This window comes from Pan paniscus, chromosome 11, assembly GCF_029289425.2.
Source record: "Pan paniscus chromosome 11, NHGRI_mPanPan1-v2.0_pri, whole genome shotgun sequence".
Lineage (NCBI taxonomy): Eukaryota > Metazoa > Chordata > Mammalia > Primates > Hominidae > Pan > Pan paniscus.
Window position 1 is genome coordinate 41734573 of NC_073260.2, and position 20144 is coordinate 41754716.

General features: G+C 43.4%; 1 long non-coding RNA gene across 1 annotated transcript; it reads left to right on the plus strand.

Moving 5' to 3' along the window:
• Positions 1 to 735: 735 nt before the first annotated feature.
• On the plus strand, positions 736 to 18343 carry LOC117981760 (uncharacterized). Its single transcript, XR_004673392.3, has 5 exons — positions 736 to 4908; positions 8754 to 8866; positions 13507 to 13598; positions 15678 to 15843; positions 18114 to 18343. It is a non-coding gene; the product is annotated as an uncharacterized LOC117981760 (long non-coding RNA).
• Positions 18344 to 20144: the final 1801 nt, after the last annotated feature.

Below are 20144 nucleotides of genomic sequence, written 5' to 3' on the forward strand. Positions count from 1 at the left end.
CACCATGTCACCCTGCAGAAGGTCAAGTGGCCTTATGCATGAGGCTAATTCCCTGCATTCCTGATCAAGGGGCAGGGAGGGCCAGGCAAAGTCACTGCTGTCTTGAGCAGACAGTGGCCATGATGGAATTAGGACCAGAGGCCGACAGTTGCAAAGATAACTCAAATACCCTGTAGGCTTCCTTCAAAGGCTGAAAAGCACAGGCTTGGGGCTTCGTTCACTTGGAACAAAACTTTACGAAAAGAAACAGGTACACTGATGTCTAGGCATCTTTAAGACAGGTAACCTCAAATGACATTTACATAGTATGTTATGGTTTATTGTATACATCTCACCAGCCTGCTAAAAAGAAAAAGGGTCTCTCCTGAAGGCTGAGTTCCAGCCCCAGCTCAGCTACTGACTTGCTGGGTAATCTTGGGCAGGTAACTTACTTTCTCTGGGTCCCAAGTTCCTCATTTGTAAAATAAGGGGTGGAGTAGGTCATGTCTAAATTGGTCCCTGATTCTTACCTTGTAACCCACATGATGACTCTGAGATAGGGAAAAGAACACTATCTTCATTTTACAGATAAAGAAAACTGAGGCTCACTGAGGAAAAGAATCCTGGCCAAGGTGGATTAGAATCCTCTAACGCCTGTATTTTTCAATTTACATTGAAGACGCCATTGCATGGCTGCTGTGGGAATTTTTGTACTGGGGACAGAAGGCATCATGGGTGAAGGACAGCATGAACAAAGGCCCAGAGCCCCGTGTCTGCAGCCCAGGCTCATCTGCTTCCCTCAGGATGCTCACCCCTCTCTCTTTAGGGGTTCCAAAGTTGGCTTACTGATGTTATATAACCTTGATTTCTATCAACACCTAAAAAAGATACCACTGGCAGCCAGTCAGAAATAACCCCAGAATGGCAAGAATGCAGCCATGTCTCTTAGGCATGTCAGCAAAGGGCATGCTGACTGAGTCCAAGCAGAGAAACGCCTGAGCTGAGAAGCAGCCCCTACAGGACACATGGGCAGCAGAGACATGAATTCAAAAGATGGGAATTCCCTGCATAGCCGCACACCGTCACCCACTGTGAGTGGCACCCAAGTCATCTCATGTACTCCTCACAGCAGTCCTAGAGGTAGCAAACCTCATCATCCCCATTTTACAGTGGAGAAAGCCAAGGCCCTCCGAGCTTGGGGAGCTTGCCCAGAGAGTCTCTACGTATTGGAACTGGGGTGGAATTTGAACCCAGGTCTGCCTGTCTGCAAGGACAAGGTGTCTTTCCATTAATTACCCCATGACCACATTCTACCTTCCAGATTATTTTGAGATACTCTGCAAAATTCTGTAGTCACACGCAAAAGATTAAATAGTCACCTTGAACAAGTAATGGTTGGATACTTCCGGGGTGGAAAACTAGGTGGCTCCTGGCCATGGAAAGGAGAGAGATCTCTTCTTCAGCATATATCCTTTACACTGGTAACGTTTTGAACTATATGCATGTATTACCTATTCAAATGAATGAATAAATGAATTTTTGTTTGATTTGTTTTTTGAGACAGGATCTCACTCTGTCACCCATGCAGTGATCAGGGCTCACTGCAGCCTCGATCTCCTGGGTTCAGGAGATCCTCCCACCTCAGCTTCCCAAGCAGCTGGAACTACGGGGGCATGCCATCTTGCCTGGCTAAGTTTTTGTATTTTTTGTAGAGATAAGGTTTTGCCATGTTGCCCAGCCTGGAATTAATTAAATTTAACAAAAGGTAATCTAGTATATTAGTTTCTGGTGGCAACTATAACCAATTGCCACAGCCTGGGTAGCTTAAAACTACAGAAATGTATTCTCTCACAGTTCTAGAGGTCAGAAGTCTGAAATCAAGATGTAAAGAGGGCCCTACTCCCTCCTGTGGCTCTAGGGGAGGGTCCATCCCTTGCCTCTTCCAGCTTCTGATGGCCTCATGCATTCCTTGGCTTGTGGCCACATCACTCCAACCTCTGTGGTCACATTGCTTCTTCCTCCTCTTCTCTGTGTGTCTGTCTTATAAAGTCACATGTGATTGCTTATAAGACAACCCATGGAATCCAGAATAAGTTCTGCCTCTCAAGATCCTTAACCACATCTTTGTCACATAAGGGAATAATCACTCTTTTGCTATATAAGGTAATAGTCACAGGTAGCAGGGATTAGGATGTGAACGCAGCTTTTGGGGCCACCATCCAACCCACTACACCAGAAATTAGCAGGTGAATCTCCACCCCTTCCCTGTTTGATGTTATTTTGTCTCTCTCAGTATATTCCTTTGGGTGGGACACTTGTGTCTAGAAACAGCAATTGTCGGTTTGAATCTCATCTATAGTGTTTCTCTGGCCTTCTTTTCTTTCTTTCTTTCTTTTTTTTTTTTTTTTTTTTTTTTTTTTGAAGCAGAGCCTCGCTCTGTTGCCTAGGTTGGACAGTGCAGTGGTGCAATCTCAGCTCACTGCAACCGCCGCCTCCTGGGTTCAAGCGATTCTTCTGTCTAAGCCTCCGAGTAGCTGGGATTATAGGCGCATACCACCACACCTGGCTAATTTTTTTGTATTTTTGGTTGAGATGGGGTTTTGCCATGTTGGCCAGGCTGGTCTCAAACTCCTGACCTCAGGTGATCCACCTGCTTTGGCCTCCCAAAGTGCTGGGATTACAGGTGTGAGCCACCATGCCCAGCCTCTACGGCCTTCTTGAAGTGTTATGTGGTTAAGCTTGGGAGTCAGCCAGATGTGTTTTCTAATCTCAGCTCCTTCGTTTGCCACCTGGGGGGCCTTCAGGAAAACAAATCTGCACATTTTCCCAGATTAATACTCCTAAAGCACAGTTCTGATGACATTACATCCCTTTTTTTCAGGCCTTCAGTGGCTTCTAGTACCAACCAAATGCTTTACACACCCCTTGCCTTGGCGTTCAAAGCCTCCTAATCTTTCATGACCCCCCTGCGCAGGCCCTAAGTTTCTAGCGCGTTCATCTCATGGTAACATGGACTTGCCTTGCTCTTCCCTGCTTCCCTGCCTTGCTCACGCTCTTCCCCTGGCTAGAATCCCTTTTCTTCCTCATCAACACGTGTTTCCATCCTTCTCATCCTTAAGGCTCAGCTCAATGCCACTTCCTCCATGATGCCTTTCTTCATCTTTTTATCCAGGCAGAATCTCTACTTCCACAACTCCCTCAGTGCACCACATCTCCTGCACAATCTGCCAGCTGTGGCTCTGCAGCACAAGCCTCTCCACTGGCCTCCTCCTCCCTTGGTGACCAGAGGGCTCTTGCAGGCAGGAAATGTTCATCTTAGGCACTGTCAGAGCCAGGAGCAAGGACTGTGAGAGGACACGTGCTCAGTGTTCAGTTCTTCCTTCCTTTCCTCTTTTCTTTCTTTCTTTTCTTTTGAGACAGGGTTGTGCTTTGTTGCCCAGGTTGGTCTTGAACTCCTGGCTTCAAGTGGTCCTCTTCCCTCAGCTTCCTAAAGTACTGGGATTACAGGCGTGAGCCACAGCGCCCAGCCCAGTACTGATTCTTAAGCTGAATTGACATAAAAAGATTAGAAACTGTACTGGAAGTATCCTTAGTGGTCATGTGTTCAAACTCTCATTTTATAGACAAGGAAATTGTGACCCAGACTGGGAAAGGACATGTCTTCCAGCCCAGTCTTCCAGGAAAATTTGAGGAATTAAAAGAGAAGGTTCAGAGGTTCAATTTGGGACACTATTAGCCTCTGACCTGGGAATCTCTTCATTTGTAATGATGTCAAATGGCAAAGGGCATGCATTTCATGGTGAATTTTGTTTAGGAGACCGAAAAGGCCAGATCACTTGAGGTCAGGAGTTCAAGACCAGCCTGGCCAACATGGTGAAATCCCATCTCTACTAGAAATACAAAAATTAGCTGGGCGTGGTGGTGGACGCCTGTAATCCCAGCTACTTGGGAGGCCGAGACAAGAGAATCACATGAACCCAGGAGGCGGAGGTTGCAGTGAGCCAAGACCACACCACTGCACTCCAGCCTGGGTGACAGAGCAAGAGCCTGTCTCAAAAAAAGAAGAAGGAGGAGGAGGAGGAGGAGAAGAAGAAGGAAAGAAAAAAAGAAACATACAATTTTGTTTCTCTCTATGGTCCATCTGTTACCAGCAAATTGCAACTCTAATCTCAAACTTGGCTTGGTTAGCATGCACTTTGTATTTCACCCTAATTTTGTTGTTGTCATTTTTTTAAACTTTCCTTACTCAGCTTTAGGCCAGAACTTCCAGATTCAAAGTTTTGGCACTGTCTTTGAGAGTCCTGTTTTCCCAGGGGAAACACAGCAGGAAAATGCAAGTTCCCTTACCTAACAAATCCTTCCAGTCATGTACAACCTCAGAAGGGCAAACCAGTCTTCATCAACATGTCTTTGCTGTCTGGTAAAGTATAAAAAGCGTGAAGCAGAAAGGCAGATTGGAACACCTGTGGCTATTATGAAAACCACGCCACTTCCCAGCCTTGCATGTTTTCTGCTCAGAAAGTATGCACCTGTCAGCCACAGCTGAAAACCCAGCAATCCAGGGCCCAGAGCTAGGGCTCAGATTAGTTGACTGAGGAATTAGAAGGATTTCAAAATAAGCCTATTAATTCTGTTGTATTGAAATATCTTCCATCTCCACACAGCCAAAGATAGCTGAACTTTTGTTTGACATTTTACACGGTGTCTTATGCCTGCCTGAAAGAAGGGGTGCAGGTCTTCACAGAATGAGGAAAGGCCAGAGATTTGGACTCCAAAGACCACAGCTTGGATTCTAAGCTGTCACTTACCAGCCAAAAGGGAATCTTGGCCCAGTCACTGAAGCCCCCTGAGTCTCAACTACCTCATCTGTAAAGGGTCTCATCAGGCCCACATTAGATTATCTACTCGACCATCAGTTCAAGCTCTAAGGTAATGTGTCATTGTTCATGTTATTACCAACTTGAGAGAAAAAGAAAAGCAAAACTTGGTGGTTCAGAGAAGACCATTTATCTGGATTTTCTCTGTTATAGAAAGGTCAAAATCACCCATCCTTCCTAATCTTGGTCCTTTGATTTATGTCTGATTGAGGGAAGAGGTGGTCCCAGCACCCAGGGTGGGAAGAGCTTGCAGGGGGACCCAGGGGGACTTAGCTGCAGGAGGGGGTTAACTGACACTCAGGGCCATCATTCAGAACAGCTGAATTGTCCTCTGCGTTTTAGAAGGAACATCTTCATTCTTCCTTCTGGGCCCCAAGTATTTGAAACCACCACCATCTCTTGGAAGGCAGAAAGTCTTACCTTAAATTGTTTTCTTCGTTTATACACTTATTGAATATAAAAACAAATGCTAATACTCTTGTTAAACAGAGGGCCCAGATTTTAACTATGTAAAATCTGTATACACATAGAAGAAAAGACTTGATGAAAATGTTAATACTGATTGTATTTGAGAGAATAGATAATCAACTTTTACTGCTTTTCTATGTTTTCTAAAAACCTAAAAGTGTTCATCAATTGCTCTTATATGAAAAAGATATTCTATTCAGAAATATTTTAAGGCCCCAAAGGGATAATTCATTTATGTATTTTTATGAGAATTACATATACAATTTCAATAAAAATTAATGATATTATTAATAATACTAAAACATTTGAAAGTAAGATGTTTTGTGAATATTAATAAAGATGCCAAGTCTGAGTCACTCAAAAGGTACAGCACAGTGAAAGTATATCATAATAAATTTCTTACGCATTAAAATATCTGTATGATAAAAAAAAAATCCACTTCTGAAAATAGTGCACTTTTTTTTTTTTTTTTTTGAGATGGAGTCTCGCTCTGTCGCCCAGGCTGGAGTGCAGTGGCGCAATCTCGGCTCACTGCAACCTCCGCCCCTGGGTCCTGGTTCAAGCAATTCTCCTGTCTCAGCCTCCCAAGTAGCTGGGATTACAGGAACACGCCACCATGCCCAGTTAATTTTTTTGTATTTTTAGTAGAGACAGGGTTTCATCATGTTGGCCAGGCAGGTCTTGAACTCCTGACCTCGTGATCCACCTGCCTCGGCCTCCTAAAGTGCTGGGATTACAGGCATGAGCCACCACGCCCAGCCAATAGGGCACTTATAGTAAGGAATATTTGATACATTTAAAAGCACAGCACATGTTTAAAAGAATGTGGGCAACCTCTTGGGGTTTGTTGTACTAGAATGTTTCTTTTTGTTTTTCGTTTTTTTTTTTTTTTTTTTTGAGAAAGATCTCTCCCTGTTGCCCAGGCTGGAGTGCAGTGTCACTAGCCTGACTCACTGCAGCCTCCACCTCATGGGCTCAAATGATCCTCCTGCTTCAGCCTCCTAAGTAGCTGGAACCATAGGCTGATTTTTTGTGTGTGGAGATGGGGTCTTGCTATGTTGTCCAGCTCGTCTCGAACTCCTGGGCTCAAGTAATCCTCCCCTCTTGGCCTCCCAAAGTGCTGGGATTATAGGCATGAGCCACCATGTTCAGCCTCAGGATTTAACCTGTATCTGTTTAGGCTCAAAACCATTGTCAACATTTCTCAAAGTCATATATTGGAATTAATGGAGGGATGTGTTAATGTTTTAAAATATTGCAATGGTTACTAGCAAACATATTTAATAGAAAGTATGTTCTAGAGCAGTGGTAACCAAAATTAAATTCCATGGGACCATCATTTGGTAAGAGGTCTTAGATGTTACCTGAGAAGAGGTTCAGTGGTCAGAGATGTCAGGTAAACCCTACATCCAGATATTCAACAGGCTTATCTTTGCATGGCTTTTGGAGCCTCAAATATATTAATTTTCACTGTGAATCTCCAAAAGGAGTGCACAATATATAGCATGTGCCCATAACATTTGCCCAGAAAGTCATTTTAAAAAATCTTAGGCTGGGCATGGTGGCTCACACTCCAAGCAATTTGGGAGGCCAAAGTGGGAGGATTGCTTGAGCCCAGGAGTTCAAGACCCACCTGGGAAACATAGAGAGACCCTATCTCTACAAAATATCAAGAAAATTAGCTGGATGTGGTGGCTCATGCAGGCCTGTAGTCCCAGCTACTTGGGAGGCCGAGGTGGGAGGATCACTTGAGCCTAGGAGTCTGAGGATGCAGTGACCTAAGATCACCCCCACTGGACTCCAGCCTGGGTGACAGACCAAGACCTTGCCTCAAAAATGAAATGAAATAAAATAAAATGAAATAGAGATCTTCCACAAAGAAGACTTCTCATTGGGATATGCAGTGTCATAGGCATGTAAAGCCTTTAAAAAATCTTTTCAATTTTAGTTTTGAGGCCATGAAGCAGAGTTTGTCTATCTCTGTTGTCACAAAGCGGGTATTTTGCTGAGTGCAGTGGCTCATGCCTGTAATCCCAGCACTTTGGGAGGCCGAGGCGGGCGGATCACCTGAGGTGAGGAGTTCAAGACCAGCCTGGCCAACATGGTAAAACCCTGTCTCTACTAAAAATACAAAAAAATTAGCCAGGCACCTATAATCCCAGCTACTTGGGAAGCTGAGGCAGGAGAATCATCTGAACCCTGGAGACAGAGGTTGCAGTGAGCTGAGATCGCGCCATTGCACTCCAGCCTGGGCAAAAAGAGTGGAACTCCATCTCAAAATAAATAAATAAATAACAAAGGGGGTATTTTATAAATTTGAAGCTCATGTATGGGTCACAATAAACCATTTAATGAGTCATATTACATGGACCCAAAGCCTAGTTCTCATTGTTGGGGTGAGTCTCATTCAAGTCATTCCTGGCAGGAGTTCTACAGGTGCACACCACCAGAAAGCCTGAAGGGACTTTTGAGCTTCATCACAAGCTCCATGCTTTGACCTCCTTTATGAAAAGGCTGAGGAATGACATGCAACCCTGCACCTCCCTCCTGCCCCCCAATACACAAATGCACACCCTTTGCTGGCATGCGAAGCGTGCTTAGAAAGGGGAGGAAAAACCCAAACCACAAAACCCCACATTCCTTTCAAGGGCTGTCTGTGTACACACCCTGGACCTTTGACTTCCTTTCCCTGGTGAGCAGGGGTTTTTCAAGGCTTTGAGTCAGGAGTTAAGGGCTGTTGAGATGCAACTCTAACACGTCCTAGCCTTATGATTTCAGCATTTACCCTCTTGGGGCTCCGCTTTTCCTCTGTAAAATGGGGATAATGAGCCCTAGGACCTGTCTAACCTCCAGGACTGCTGTAAGGATAAAACAACCTTCACTATTCCCTTTATCACTTATTTAGCCAATCTTTGTCATCGCACTGAACACAGGGCATCCATTCTTTCTAAAGACCACAAAATGGCAAAGCTAATGACAAATGAAAACAATTGTAACATTTCACAGAGATGGTTCATATCCATAACACAGGAAGAGTGCTTACATACAAATTTAAATATATATGGGCCATTAAAAATTGGCAAAAGTCAAGAATATGCATTGACTTTTGCCAATAAATGTAGAAACAAAGAAAATGATTTTGTGTGGGAGAAGCAGCACAAAGGCCAATAAACATATTTTTATGTTGATGCTCATTTTGAAATTTCGAAATTGCTTGGTTATTAGACCTGCTACTGGATGGTGTGATTTAGTGTGTTAATGATAACGCCCACGTTTTACTATGTCGCATTCTGAGACAGAGTCCTCAGGCTTTATCAGAGTGCCAGAGGTCTATGGCAAAGAATCCCTGATCTATAGGAATCTGATAAAATGAAGTATGGTGTATCCATATAATGAAATGCTGTGTTGATATTAAAATTGATGTTTTAGGTAAAGATGCAGAGCAACTGGAACTTTCATACACTGCTGCAACCACTTTGGAGACTATCAGCATTTTCCGCTAAAGCTGAACATTATGGTCTAGAAATTGCACTCCTGAGCAGGTAGGTAACAAAAGGGTATACCTATGTTCACCAAAAGACATCTAAAGGATGTTCATAGCAGCTGAAATAGCTGAAACCTGGAAACAACCCCCATGTCCATCAACAGTAGAATGGATAAGTAAATTGTGATATATTTATACAAAAGAATACTATATATGTCAATGAGTGAATGAACTATAGCTATATGCAACAACATGAATCTCATTCATATACTGTTGAGTGAAAAAATATAGACAAAAATAAATACTGTATAATCTACCATATAGTTCAAAAACCAGACAAGACCATTTTTAGAAATCAGAAGTCAGAATTATGTTGCTTTTGGGGTAAGAGGTGATAGTAACTTGGAGAGGCTCCAAAAGATTTTGGGGGATGCTGGTAATGTTCTCGTATTTTATCTTGGTGGTGAATATAAAAGCAGAGTCAATATGTGAAGATTTATACCTATGATTGTTTGCATGTTTCTGTGAGATTTACCCCTATGATTTTTTGCATGTTTCTGCTTTTATGTTCTACTTTAATCAAAAGTCTGCTTAAAAATGACATAGGAACATTTTCATGACATTGAAAGATATTTGTGTTGTCATGTTATATTAAAAAATACAGGTTTGTGTATAGTTTGCTTCCACTTATTCCCCTTCAAGATCATCATACATATGTGCTTTTCAGTATATGACATATCTTTAGGAGGATATATAAGCAATTGATAGAAGTGGTTGCTTCTGGAGAGTGAGAATGGGAGAGAGATTTATTTTTTACTTCATGTCAAGGGTGTCCAATCTTTTGGCCTCCCTGGGCCACACTGGAAGAATAAGAATCGTCTTGGGCCACACATAAAATACATTAACACTAATGATAGCCGATGAGCTTTAAAAAATTGCAAAAAATTTTCACGATGTTTAAAGAAAGTTTACGAATATGTGCTGGGCCGCATTCAAAGCTATCCTGGGCCGTATGTGGCCCATGGCTGTGGGATGGACGAGTTTGCTTTATGCTGTTTTGTACCTTCTGAAGATTTAACTGTGTATATGTATTGCCAATTCAATGCATAAATAAATCAGACTATAAAACTGTATAATCTCATTTTTGTGAAAATAAAGGACTGGCACTATCAATATAAAATGATAACTATGTTTACCTCTGGGTAATGGAATTATGGATTATTTTATTTTTATTTATTTGTTTATTTTTAAGACAGCGTCTAGCTCTGTCACCCAGGCTGGAGTGCAGTGGTGTGATCACAGCTCACTGCAGCCTGGAACTCCTGGGCTCAAGCAATCTTCCCACCTTAACCTCATGGGTAGCTGGGACTACAGGTGTACACCATTGCACCTGACTGATTTTTAAATTTTTTGTAGAGATGGGTTGGGGGTCTTGCCATGTTGCCCAGGCTGGTCTCAAACTCCAAGACTCAGGAAATCCTACCCCCACAGCCTCCCAAAGTGCTGGGATCACAGGCATGAGCCATCGTGCCTGGCTAATTTTTTTTTTTTAAATCTGATTTTCTCAGTCTTCTAGTACGAACATGTGTTTCTTTTGAGAATGAGAAAAAGTCATTATAACTTTTTTTGTAGTGCAGTTTTTATCAGTGTTACTGAGGTATAATTTGCAAACGGTAAAATACACTGATTTTTAAGTGCATTGTTCAATGAGTTACAAATGTATATATATCCATGTCATCACTCAGTCGAAACCTAGAATGTTTTCATCTCCTAGAAAGTTCCTTCTCAGCGTTTGTAGTCAACCCTCCCCTTGCCTAAGGAGGCAACCATTGACCAGTTTCTATCACTATAGCTTAGTTTTGCCTGCTTTGAAGAAATAGAAATTGTACAGTTCGTACTCTTTTTATATATGGCCTATTTTGCTCAATATAATGCTTTTGAGATTTATTTATGTTTTTGTGTGTATCCGTAGTTCATTATAATTTTTTTAAATGAAGAGTAACATCTTAACCACTTCCCGCTTTCTGATCTATGGGATGAGACACCATCCACACGAAAATAATCCTCCACAGACTCTCCAAGCATGTCCGCTGTAGGCAGGAGTGATCCTATAACCTTCCTATCCTGGGAGGAGAAACAACACCTCCCCATTCCATTCTGGCCTGCCCCCTCCTCTGGCGGCAGCGCCAGTCTCAGGTGAGAGCCACCCTGCTTGTTGCCATTGTTCTGCGAGTGACAGCCTCGGGGGCAAATGGAAAGCCGTCAACCTGAGGGCTGTCAACGGCAGACAAGAATTCCTTTCTTTGTCAGGCTGGGTGGTCTTCGTGGCTTCAGCATCAACCTGTACAAAGATGATAAACATCGTGTGCGCTTGCAGGAAAACATCGCCACCACCCAACAACTCTAACCACACTCCTTTGTGAGGCCAAGATTAGCCTGTATGTGGCTTCCCTTGACTGTGTACAAATCATCAAGTCCCAGCCCCAGTGAGGGCATCCAGAGGTCATTTATTCCATGTCCCCCGACCCAGTCCCCCCACCTGCTGCCTCATGACATTTATTTGTCCCAGAATCTTAATCATAGATAGCTGGAGGGTCCCTTAGAGATCTCCTGGTCCAACCCTCTCAGGCTACAAGAGGGGGTCCAGACACAGGCTGTGTCTGGGTCACACAGCACAAGGGCTAGGGCAAGGGCAAGAACCTACATCCTGCAAGCCTTCCCCTTTGGAGTATCCTTTCCACTACTCCAAGCTGCTTTTGTTAATGTCACCTTCACCCCCAAGGTACAATGTAGTGCAATTTCTAACTTTCCAATAAAAAAGGAGCGTGTGTATGAATAACCTACATACTTAGGGAACCTCCTGCAGCCTGGGGTATAAAGGCTTTCTTGCATTTGTGGCCAGGACAACCGAGGCCGCTTTCATTAAAGAATGGTTTGGTGCCCTCTACTGGCTATCAGTAACAATGACAATCACTGCCCCTCTTCCTGGGCATCTGCTGAGCAGGACATTCAACGTGCAAATTTATTTCTAATTTTGAATGCAAAGAACAGGCCTGGAGAGTAGGCAGTTTTATCCCAACTTTATAGAGGATGAAATTGAGGCTCATACATATTAAATAATCTGCTCAAGTTGATTGAGCCTAGATTCAAACCCAGCCCTGTTTCTTCCGCTCCTCTGTGTCAGCACTTCTACTGAACACGTGGGCAGGCCTAGGCTGGGACATCAGTGGCTTGCTCAGGGCCACAGGTCCGGTAAACCCCATGCTTGCTGTTCACCGTGCCAGGCTGCTTCCCAGAAGGAAAGCGACATACAAAGTGCCCAAGGAAACTTCTTCCCTGTGGTAGCCTTCCTCCAGAAGGGGCGCTAGGAGGGGACCTAGGGTGTCTCTGGGCCTTTCTCTGTACCCAGGCGTATGTGGTTAGGAGGTTCCAAGGGACTCAGAGATGCAGAAAACACATTTAATCCACTTGATTCAATGATGCTGTGCAACCGAGCCCTAGGAGTAAATGTGTGAGTGAATGAATGAATGAATGGAGTGGTCTAGACACTGGCGTGAGGACTAATGGCAGAGGCTGTGCAGGTCAGGGGTGGTTTTGCAGTTGTACTATAAGGAGATTGATCCCAATTTAATTTGAGGAATCCATTTCTATGGATCAGAGCAGTCCACAGATAGAGAAGGCTTCTACCGTGGGGGTGAACTCCACATCCCAGGGATATGTAAGCAAGTTGAGAAGACTTCAGTGGAGTTGTTCAAAGGGGATTTAGAGCCTATGTGTGTTTTGTTTTGTTTTTTTGAGACGGAGGCTCACTCTGTTGCCAGGCTCAAGTGCAGTGGTGCAATCTCGGCTCACTGCAACCTCCGCTTCCCTGGTTCAAGTGATTCTCCTGCCTCAGCCTCCCAAGTAGTTGGGATTACAGGTGTGTGCCACCACAGCAGCTAATTTTTGTATTTTTAGTAGAGATGAGGTTTCACCATGCTGGCCAGGATGGTCTCCAACTCCTGACCTCGTGATCGGCCTGCCTTGGCCTCCCAAAGTGCTGGGATTACAGGCGTGAGCCACCGCACCTGGCCGCCTGTGTGTGTTTTTAAACATTGGTGTAAACATTTAGAAACTGGAAGATTTCACATTAAAATCCAGATTTCTAACTCCTCTTTAACAAAGTGGGAGACGGCCTCACTGGGCCTGCTGCAGCCCGTCACTGCTGCCCCTCCCCTCCGCGTTGTCCCCCAGCACTGAGGATGACCAGCAGAGGTTACTTCACCTCACACATGTGCTGTTGTTTTTCTTATTGTAAAAACAAATAAGAGTAGCTGGGACTACAGGCACACACCACCACACCTGGCTAATTTTTACACTATTTTTTTTCCAGAGGCAGGGTCTCCCTATGTTGCCAGGCTCAGCCTCCCAAAATGCTGGAATTACAGGCATGAGTCACCGTGCCTGGCCTGAAGTTTTTTTCAAAGGAAAAGAGGAATTTTAACAGGAGGAAAAAGAAAAATTGAGTACAATGTATTTGTTTGTGTAAATAAAGACATTTCTATACATTTTAAAGGCAAACACCCGACTTGCTTTTATTACCAGCTTGGACTCCACAGCATCCTGAGTTTGCTAGCCAGTAGAGTCTTTGGCACCTTCTTATCTCTGCAGTGTGGACCTCAGGTCAGATTCTCACCCTGTTGCTGCTTCCGTCTTTAGCTTCTGAGAGATGGGGGACGTGGAGCAGTCCTGGGTCTCATGGTCTGAAGGGAGAAGAAATCCTGCCCAGGCAGACCGCTGTGAACGTCCAGGTAAGTGAGAGCATAAAGTCCTGGCAGACCACATCTATGCCCTCTGCCCCAGGGGAGCCCTTTGGAGATGCAGTGCCTGGTCATGAATCTGCACTTTCTTCCTGTGATAGGGTTTCTTAACTCTTCCCTCCCCATCCTGGCCACATAGATGGCTCTCTGATTCCCTGGTGGTGTCTAGAACTGAACACAAGCTCCAGATGTGGTTTAAGCAGCCCCAAACAGCGGGACAAACACCTCCCTCAGTTCAGGCCCTGCTTTTGTTCTTGTCACCTCAGGTCACACCATCTCTTTTCAGAAGCCATGTCACACTGTTGGTTTCCACTTAGCTTGTAGGACACCAAGGCCATCAGATTATTTTATGAGCCCTTCTCAATAGTGATCTACCCTTACCTAACATGAAAATCATAGACACTGAAGGTTGAACATTGTCCTGGAGGTCATCTAAGGCCGCTTCCCACACATGCAGAAAGAGACCCTTTCCTCATATACCCTGTATTACTCCATTCTCATATTGCTATAAAGAAATACCTGAGCCTGGGTAATTTATAAAAATTAAAGAGGTTCAATGGACTCACAGTTTCACATGGCTGGGAGGCCTCACAATCATGACAGAAGGTGAAAGAGGAACATTGGCACCTCTTACATGGCGGTAGGCAAGAGAGCATGTGTAGGGGAACTGCCCTTTATAAAACCATCGGATCTCATGAGATGTATGCACTAGCACAAGAACAGCCAGGTAAAACCTGTCCCCATGATTCAATTACCTCCCACCGGTTCCTCCCATGACACGTGGGGATTATGGGAACTACAGTTCAAGATGAGATTTGGATGGGGACACAGCCAAACCATATCACACCCTTTCAGAATTTTTTAACTGAAGTGAGGAATTTATATTTCACTCATTGCTCCATTCCTCCAAGAATGGATCTTGATTTTGTCAAAAGACACATTAGTCATCTTTTCCAGTTCTATGTCATTCATAAATTTGATGAGGACAGTTTCTACATTTTTATATATGTTGGTACATACTGGTTATGCATTCTGCTCATCAAGGTACCTCATAGTCATTGTAGAAAATTTAGAAAATGGAGAAAGCATAAAGAAAAAAATTAAAAAGCCTGTGATATATAGAACATATAAAGAACACTTACAATTCAATAATAAAAGGCAAATGAATCAATTTTAAAATGGACGAAGGATTTGAACACATAATTCTCTAAATAAGATATACCGATGGTCAATATACACCTCAAAAGATGCTCAACATCATTCATCATTAGGGAAATGCAAATTGAAACCACCATGAGATACCACTTCTCACCCAACAGAATGGCTATAAACAAAAAGATACGTGTTGGCAAAAATCTGGAGAAATTGGAACCCTCATATACTGCTGGTGGGAATGTAAAATAGTGCAGATACTTTAGAAAACAGTCTGGCAGTTCCTCAGAATGTTATGGAGTTAAATATTCCCCAGCAATTCCACTCCAAATTCTATATCTGATTAAAATGATCATATGCATCCACATAAAAACTTGTACACGGATGTTCACAGCAGCATTACTCATAATAACCAAAAAGTAAAAACAACCCAGTGTCCATCAGTGGAGGAATGGATAAATAAAATATGGTACATCCATATAATGGAATGTGGCTTGTCAATAAAAAACCAAAATATCATGCAATACATAAGAACCCTGAAAACATTACGCTAAGTGAAAGAAGCCAGACACAAAAGGCCGTGTATTGCATGATTCTATTTATGTGAAAAGTCCAGAATAGTCCAATTTCTGTCTATAGAGAAAGAAAACAGATTAATGGTTGCCCAGGGCTGAGGAGGCTTGAGGGGAAATGGGGGTTTGACTGCTAATGGGTATGAGGTTTGTTTCTGGGGTGATGAACATGTTCTAAAATTGATTGAGGTGATGGTTGCACAACTCTGTGAATATACTGAAAATAATTGAATTGTACACTTTAAATGGGTAATTTGTATGGTATGTGAATTATATCTCAACAAAGCTGGGAGACACTACCTTTTATGAGTGCTCTGTGTAATCTCTGTAATTGTGTTCTCACCAGTGGTGGATGAAGTGTCAATCAGCAGCATTGGCTGGATATGAGTCCACTGTGGGCCAGCTCCTCTGCTGGTCCCTGGATGCAAAGGAATTCTGCCTCAAGAAGCCAAGCACATCTTGTATCATCCAGGGGAAATAAGCATCAGCATCATTATAATACAAGATGCAAGGTTGGAAAATGGGGGTCCTTAGAAGATGGGGATGAGGGGCCAGGGATAAGCCTCAGAGGGGGGAAAGATTACTTCCAGCTGAAACATTGGAAAAAGGCTTTGAGGAGAGGGAAATTGTATCCTTTCCGATAAGATTGTGACAGGTGGTCATGGACGTGACCAGAAGGAGTCTAGATTAGACTTTAAGCTCCTTGAGAGGAGGACCATGACTAATTCATTACTGGTTCCCAGCATAGGACCTGGCTTGAAGAAGGTGCATAGTAAACTTTGTGGAATGCATGAATATACGAATGAAAGAATGAGTGAAGGTATAAACAAAAGATTTACAGGGAAAGAAAACAGCATGAGCAAAGCATGGAAACAGAAGGGCACAGGACAGGCCTAGAAAATGCAAACTTGTCCAGTGTGGCTAATGTATAAGGTTCATGATAAAGGTTTATGGAAGGAAAGTTCCTGAAGGGCTACAGGAACCAGGTGATGGGAACTTACAATTAGCTGCAACTGGGAGTCAATAAATGATTTTTGAGCAAAGGAATGGCATGGCAAAAGCTGTACTTTAGAAAGATGGAGCTGTAAGCCTATGTGGAAGATGGATTAGAGGGTTCAGCCTGGAGTCTGGGAGACCAGTTCAGAGGCTATACAGGTAAAATTTGGGGGGAGCTAAACCAGGACAGTGGCAGTAGAGCCAAAGAAGGGATTAAGGCCAGAGACACTCAGCCCCTTTCCAAGCATTATAAAAACTACAAAAACAAATGCATCTGGTGATAAATATTTCACCCATTCAACAGAACTATACGTATCAGAGGATGCACTTGCCAATAAAAATATTAGTGGTTTGTGGTTTGAAGCTGCAACCACACTTGTTATAAAGATAATTGAAAGGAAAACTCCCATTTGGGGTAAGAGAGGAGGAAACCACAAGACCATAACCCCATTATGACCAGAGTTCATCTACATAATGGGTGAACCCTGGACCATATTCATCCTCCCTTGGCTCTACCCATGATGGGCAACAATAACTCCAAGACTAAGCTTGAGGCAGAGATGCCCTCTCTGTTTCAAGCCACCTGGTTAGCCACGTAGGGTACTGGCAAGAACCTGGTCTGACTCCAGCTCTGTGCTAACCCATGCAGGACAATCTCTGGTGGAGGAAGTAAGAGGGTAAGAGGGAGACTTGTTCCAGTTTAGAGACTTATAATTTGGTGGTTGAGACTATTAATGCTGGGGTTGGGCTGTGCCTGCCTGAACCCAGCTCTGTCACTTATTAGCTGTATGATCTTGAACAAGTTGCTTAGCATCTCTGTGCTTTAGTTGTCTCATCTCTAAACTGAGACTGGTGAATATGCTTAAAAACTGCCTAGTATTATAGTAAGTACCATATAAGTGTTTGCTATTGTTATTGTTATTATTACAATAAATAATGGCCAATGCTAGACAACAATAGAATGGGTTGTTCTCAAGTGGAGTGTTCCCCATCACCAAAGTCACACAAGCAGAGACAAGGCGGTTGTAGGGTGCAGCTTTGGACTATGAGTTGTCAGTGCTAAAGAGATATGCAAGTAGTCTTACTCAGTATTATTCATTCAATTTATTTAACTCCACAAGCATTTGCTGAGCAGCTACTCTGTGCTGGATACCATGCTAAGCCCTGGAGATATTGGGATGAATCAGACAGCCTTAGCTCTTAAGGACCTGAAAAGCTAGTGAGGATGGCTGGTGGGTATCACTTCTGGTGGGCTATGTGCCACAGCACCAGCACAGAGGAGGATCAGGGACAGCCAGAGGAGAGAGTCCGGCTTCCAAAAAGCTGCAACGGGAAGCTAAAGACCTCTGGGCCATATTCAGGATCTAGGGATGCCGAGTGGGAAGACCTGCCCTTGCTGGTCTGTGAGTGGTGAAGATTTTGGCATCCAGAGCTGATGGCCCTGTCCTTAGTTGAATCAGTTGTACACTTCTACTCCTTACTGCTTTTGGAAAGACGATTCTTGTGAGTCTTCAAGATGATTTTGAAACCTCTCCGTGCACATATTTTGTTGATAGATGCTCCACTATGATGTTTTTGCCTAATTCTTTTTTTTCTTTTGGTTCGGGGAGGCTGAAATCTAAGTTTCTTCAGAAGGAGGATTTGTCTGGCCAATCACAGAAAAAAGAGACTGCATTTCCTGGATTACTACATGAATGCAGCTTAAGGCAACAGGATCAGGCTAATTTCTGTGTTGCTGCATCCTTGTTCCAGAAAGATTCCCCGCTTGGTGTGTTTCTTCTCACAGATGTTTCCCTGTTGTGAATTGATGCCAATGATGTTCAAAGTGACCACATTAAGAAGTAAAGCCCCAGGGAACCAGGGGAGAAATAAAAACAAAAAAGAAAGCCACACACAGGTACTATTTACTAGATAATAAAGACAAATGTGTTCATACCCTGTCATCTCAGGCATGAGTCACCCCGGTAACGCACTTAGAGAGCAGGCCCTGTCAGGAAACACTGCCAAGTTTCTCACTCTCCTTTCTGGCCTCCATTCTTACCTTCCTGCTCTTTTTGAGGCTTCGGTGACGGCTTTCAATTCTTTCTATGTTTTGTTAAGTATTCCTCTTTGAGCCAGGACCACAGCTGGTTTGGGAGGTGAGGGAGGTAGAAAGCAGGAAGATAAATGCAGTCACAGGTTTCCCCGAGACTGAATCAGGAGACTCAAGAACACATCTACTGCTCTATTTTCCTTGCCTGTTTCCCTTTTGTGCCCTGACCAAAATGACTCATGCTGCTTTGCTCTGGGCAAGCCCTCAAGCCTCTGTCACCCTGTGGGCTATATGCATTCTTCTTTTCTCCAAAGGAGTCATTTTTAGCTTGGTTGACTAACAGCGCAGACCCAACTATACGAAACTTGCTAACGAAAGTCAGTACACCAAAGAAGGAGTTACCGGCCAAAGAAGACCACAGTTACAAAAGCTGCCAAGAGTCACAGAATCTAGGGCCTATACAACATCCGAGCTGTAGGTCACATTCTCCAGCATTGAGGCTTGGAATGCTTTGTTGGGGAGGAGGTTCTCCGGATTAATTATTTTCAAAAGGTTACCTTGGGGGAAAACTGTGACCTTGTCCTCTAGAAATATTTCACCACATGAGAGATCATTAGGGCTGTGGAGTCCATAAGGGCCATCTAGTATGCGGGCTCTCAAATTTGGCTGCCCATTACAATGATGTAGGGGGTGGGGTGTGGGGCTTTACAAAATCCTGATGCTCAGATCTCACTCTGACCCCATGACATCAGAATCCCTGGGGGTGGGGCCTAAGCATTGGTATTTATTAAACACTCTGGGTGCTTCCCGGTACAGCCAAGTTTGGGAACCTGTAATCTAGACCCTTACCATTCCAAGTGTGATCTGTGGTGCCGTAGCACCACCAGAGATAATGGCATTTCTTATTAGACTCTCACATTCTTTACTGTAATGGTAGACACATGCCATTATACATTTGTTCAAACTCAGAATGTACAACTCCAAGAACAGCCCTAATGTAAACTATGGACTTTGGGTGATGATGATGTGTCAATGTAGCTTCATCAGTTGTAACAGATGCACCGCCCTGGTTGAGGACGTTAATAATGGGGGAGGATATGTATGTGTGGGAGCAGGGAGTATGTGGAAAATCTTTGTACCTTACTCTCAGTTTTACTGTGAACTTAATATTACTCCAAAGATAAAGTCTAAAAAAAAAAAAAGAAATGCATATTCTTGGGTCCTACCATAGACCTACTGAGTTAAAATATGCATTTTAACAAGTTACCAAGAGACTTCTACATGCATTCAAATTTGATTTTTGCTTTTCTTGAAAGATTGAAAAATCTGGCAACAAGGGTCCCAAATTCTTTCTTTAAAACTATCAGCTGGCGTTGTATAGTAGGTGTCCTCTTTAAGGGAGATCTCCACACTCCAGTTCGCCTCAGTTTCACAACGGGCTAGGTTCATTAACTTCTATTACCTACCTGAGCCCAGAGAGATACTGAGTTTTTTTTAAATTGTGGTACAATATACATAAAATAAAATTGACCATTAGTGACATGTGGTACATTCACAATGTCGTGCAACCATCACCACCATCTAGTTCCATAACATTTTTATTGTCTCAGAAGGAAACCCCTTATCTATTAAGCACTCATTCCCCGGTTCCTCTTCCTTTCAGCCCATGGCAACTACTAATCTGCTTTCTGTCACTGTAGGTTTGCTTATTCTGAATGTTTCATGTAAATGGAATCATACACTCTGTGGCATTTCACGTCTGGCTTCTTTCACTTAGCATCATAT